Source organism: Oncorhynchus mykiss, chromosome 1 (assembly GCF_013265735.2).
Source record: "Oncorhynchus mykiss isolate Arlee chromosome 1, USDA_OmykA_1.1, whole genome shotgun sequence".
Lineage (NCBI taxonomy): Eukaryota > Metazoa > Chordata > Actinopteri > Salmoniformes > Salmonidae > Oncorhynchus > Oncorhynchus mykiss.
Window position 1 is genome coordinate 33,958,600 of NC_048565.1, and position 5,219 is coordinate 33,963,818.

A 5,219-nucleotide genomic window follows, 5' to 3' on the forward strand; every position below is an offset into this window, starting at 1 on the left:
GCTACCCGGACTATTTGCATTGTGTGCCCCCCCAAACCCTATTTTTACGCTGCTGCTATTCTCTGTTTATCATATATGCATAGTCACTTTAACGATACATTGATGTACATACTATCTCAATTGGGCCGACCAACCAGTGCTCCCGCACATTGGCTAACCGGGCTATCTGCATTGTTTCCCACTACCCAACACCCACCCAACACCCACCATCCCCTCTTTTAGGCTACTACTACTCTCTGTTCTCTAACCATATCTACATGTACATACTACCTCAATCAGCCTGACTAACCGGTGTCTGTATGTAGCCTCGCTACTTTTATAGCCTCGCTACTGTATATAGCCTGTCTTTTTACTGTTGTTTTATTTCCTTACTTACCTAACACCTTTTTTGCACTATTGGTTAGAGCCTGTAAGTAAGCATTTCACTGTAAGGTCTACACCTGTTGTATTCGGCGCACTTTACCGATTTTAAGGTTGTGTCATTAGATTTGCGGTGGGGTAGGAAGAAATTTGCACTCCAAAAATGGGGTCCCCAGAAGTTCTGGCTGAAAAAAAATGGGTCCCAGCTGAAAAGCATTGAATACCACTGGCTATTTCTAGACTGGACCATAGCTGTGTCCTGTGGTAACTTGGCCTTGATGGGGGCCATGCTGAGGGCCTAAGGTGTAGTGGATGGGAATACGGATTGTTTCTGGACCGGACCACAGTCAGGTGAGTCCTGCCTGGGGTCACATCTTGGCCTTGAGAGGGACCATACTGAGACTCTGGAGGAAGGTCTCTAAGGTGAACAGGTACTCCTGGGGGTGTCGTCCCAGGTGGCCTGCATGTGTTGACTCCTCCCACTTCCTGTCCCATCACCTCCATCCCTCATTTCCTCCAGTTACAGTGCCTTGCGAAAGTATTCGGCCCCCTTGAACTTTGCGACCTTTTGCCACATTTCAGGCTTCAAACATAAAGATATAAAACTGTATTTTTTTGTGAAGAATCAACAATAAGTGGGACACAATCATGAAGTGGAACGACATTTAATGGATATTTCAAACTTTTTTAACAAATCAAAAACTGAAAAATTGGGCGTCCAAAATGATTCAGCCCCTTTACTTTCAGTGCAGCAAACTCTCTCCAGAAGTTCAGTGAGGATCTCTGAATGATCAAATGTTGACCTAAATGACTAATGATGATAAATACAATTCACCTTTGTGTAATCAAGTCTCCGTATAAATGCACCTGCACTGTGATAGTCTCAGAGGTCCGTTAAAAGCGCAGAGAGCATCATGAAGAACAAGGAACACACCAGGCAGGTCCGAGATACTGTTGTGAAGAAGTTTAAAGCCGGATTTGGATACAAAAAGATTTCCAAAGCTTTAAACATCCCAAGGAGCACTGTGCAAGCGATAATATTGAAATGGAAGGAGTATCAGACTACTGCAAATCTACCAAGACCTGGCCATCCCTCTAAACTTTCAGCTCATACAAGGAGAAGACTGATCAGAGATGCAGCCAAGAGGCCCATGATCACTCTGGATGAACTGCAGAGATCTACAGCTGAGGTGGGAGACTCTGTCCATAGGACAACAATCAGTCGTGTATTGCACAAATCTGGCCTTTATGGAAAAGTGGCAAGAAGAAAGCCATTTCTTAAAGATATCCATAAAAAGTGTTGTTTAAAGTTTGCCACAAGCCACCTGGGAGACACACCAAACATGTGGAAGAAGGTGCTCTGGTCAGATGAAACCAAAATTGAACTTTTTGGCAACAATGCAAAACGTTATGTTTGGCGTAAAAGCAACACAGCTGAACACACCATCCCCACTGTCAAACATGGTGGTGGCAGCATCATGGTTTGGGCCTGCTTTTCTTCAGCAGGGACAGGGAAGATGGTTAAAATTGATGGGAAGATGGATGGAGACAAATACAGGACCATTCTGGAAGAAAACCTGATGGAGTCTGCAAAAGACCTGAGACTGGGACGGAGATTTGTCTTCCAACAAGACAATGATCCAAAACATAAAGCAAAATCTACAATGGAATGGTTCAAAAATAAACATATCCAGGTGTTAGAATGGCCAAGTCAAAGTCCAGACCTGAATCCAATCGAGAATCTGTGGAAAGAACTGAAAACTGCTGTTCACAAATGCTCTCCATCCAACCACACTGAGCTCGAGATGTTTTGCAAGAAGGAATGGGAAAAAATGTCAGTCTCTCGATGTGCAAAACTGATAGAGACATACCCCAAGTGACTTACAGCTGTAATCGCAGCAAAAGGTGGCGCTACAAAGTATTAACTTAAGGGGGCTGAATAATTTTGCACGCCCAATTTTTCAGTTTTTGATTTGTTAAAAAAGTTTGAAATATCCAATAAATGTCGTTCCACTTCATGATTGTGTCCCACTTGTTGTTGATTCTTCACAAAAAAATACAGTTTTATATCTTTATGTTTGAAGCCTGAAATGTGGCAAAAGGTCGCAAAGTTCAAGGGGGCCGAATACTTTCGCAAGGCACTGTAGGTGATGATCTCCTCCATGACCTCAGGGTCACACAGCGTGTCGTTCTGGCAGAAGAAGATGAGGGCGACAGGGTTGTTCCTGAAGATGCCAGACATTGATGCCAGTGTTGAAGTAGTCGACCGTGTGGCATTTGAAGGCTCTGAAGTAGAGTATGCTGGCTCATTTAACCAGGCTCTCCAGCCGGGGGAATAAGTTCTTACTTAGACCTGAGGAGATAATCAAATACACACACAAGGTTTAAATGGCCTTAGGAGAGAGGACAACGTCAGCTCACTGGTTAACCCCTAACCAGGCTCTACTAGACAGTACTAGGCTGTCATACATGTGTTACACCTGACGGTATATAACCTTTAACCTCTAATCCCTGACCCCAAGACTCACCGGTAGCCATCCTCTCCAGTGAGCCCAGCACTAGGCTGTCATAGATGTGGCCTTTGATCCTCTTAATGAAGCTGTGGTACTTCTGTGTGTCGTGGGATATGTGCACCAGCAACTGGGTGAAGGTGTATCCTCCTATGGAAAAGGCGTGCACGAGTAAGGGGCGTGACACAAAGCGGTCACTCTGCTGGACATCCAGTACCCTTGCTCCATAGTCTAGACCCCAACCAGGCCACAGAAACTGACTTACCTAGAGCAGAGGGGGGATCGGAGGTGTTTTAGACAGAAAGGAGAGCAGAGAGAGTATGACGTTTCGTCTTTAAACTTTAATCCATTCCTCACCTCGCTCTCCACTATGAGCACGTCGAAGCCTGTACGGAAATAGATCTCACAGTACTTGGCCACAGCCTGGGGTCGCGACCCCAACCAGGGAAGCATTAGCAGCAGGGGCTTGGTTGGGGTGGGGGTACATGCTGCATCGTTCAGGGCAGACAGAGGGCTAAGGGGAGGCCCAATGGGAGACCCAGGTGAAGGATTAGGTGATGCCGTCTCGTTCAGGTAAAAGACGATGGTCTTGCTGATGCGGTGAGCTGTGATCCCACGGAAAAGCATGGTGACAGCAAGGTTTGACAGTGAGCGCTGAGTTAGGGAGCCTGTAGGGGGTGCTGGCAGTACAATAAGGCAACTGTGGTAAAGGCGTTGGTATGGAAGGGGAAAATAATGAGAAATTGAAAAATTATATTTTGTAGACAGATTTGCTGTATAAACATGATGTAACATTATAGATAGCTAGTACTTCTATTGTATTGTAATTTGACCATAGTCAATTATTCATTCATTCAGTTATTTATGTATTAATTAATTGCAAGCTAGCCTATTGACAACTATGAGGTTGTTCTAGCTGTAGCAGTTGGACCCCTGACTTTCCAAAGGGCACACTGCATGTGCAAACATAGCTGCTTTTAGCAACGCTGTATTGCCACACTAGTGTTGCTGGAAATTGGATTGCAAAAAAAAACGAACAGTCTGCTGGAAGCCAGTAGTTAAATAACGAAAATGTAAATGTACTCTACAGGTAGTCTGGACAGTTGGTCCTTCTGCAGGTGGAAATGTATACCCACAGGAACATTTTATTAAACAGACTTCAAACCGTGAGTCCCTGTGTGGCTATCACGATTTGTTAACTCATCACCTAAGACATATGCACAAGACAGAAGTACAGTACATCCACGCAATGCATACATACTAACCGTGATCGTGCAGGTGTTCATTTTGTACTCAATGTGCCAGATGATAAAAAGTTCAACAGCAGTACCAGCGCTCTAAAAAGTAATCGTAAATAATAGCTACTTTCCTGCAGATATTTTGTCTCCAATTTCCACCAGCAGAAGGACCAACCGCACAGACATGCGGTAGAGTAAACTGTATTTTTACTCAATATTCTGGCTTGTAAATGAACTTTCCACGTTTTTGTAGTGCTTAGTTTCAGACTGTGTAACTAGCCTAGGAAGCCGATGGTGGCCGCTAGATCTGCACTATCGTCTAGGTTTGATATGCCCAGCTGGTAACATACTTGTGTCCCCCGTGGACCGGCTCGTACTTAAAGTATCCTCCATTCAGGCTGCAAAAGCATACTTTCCTCCTTAACTAGCTTTAATGGCAGTCCGTTGGGAATATGTGTGCCGTCTCAATAAAACACAATTTTCCACTAACGTTTTCAGATTTTCGGACAACATAGGATGTTGCACACTGAAAATATCAATAAAAAAAGCTGCTAGGTTAATTGGTCATCATTTCACATTTTGAAAAGGCATATTAACGGGCAATTAGTGGGCAAGATTAATTCAATAACTCAAAACATGATGATCTGTCAAAACTGGCATAGCTAACGTTAACTAGCTATTTTACCGCAAGTAAACAATTCCAATCACTTAGCTAGCTACTCATTTTTTTTGTGGTTTTACAAACTGAGGGTCGACAGGAACCTAGCTAAATTCTGATGTTGCTAATGGTTTAATATCAAATCCTGTATTGACACATCAAAACATTGGAAGGCTGCTGACTAGCTAGCTATCATATGAGAACATTCCTTACATGTGAAAATGCTTCACTCACTAGACGCTTCAGCGACTGGTATTCTGCCAGCAGCATTAATGACGTCACGTTAGTATGGTAATGACGAAACCCTGCAATGTGGATAACTCATTCAAAAGATATGGAATTTTAATCAATGGCCACTTTTATTGTGCCAACAAGAAAGGCAATGAGTAATTTATGAAAACAAATAAAAAATGTTTTTTTTTTTTTTTTTTAAGACCAATAATCAAAAAATAC

General features: G+C 43.3%; 1 pseudogene; it reads right to left on the bottom strand.

Annotated features, from left to right (window-relative positions):
* Positions 1 to 728: 728 nt before the first annotated feature.
* LOC118966666 lies at positions 729 to 3,497 on the bottom strand (annotated as a pseudogene).
* Between the last annotated feature and the right edge of the window lie 1,722 nt (positions 3,498 to 5,219).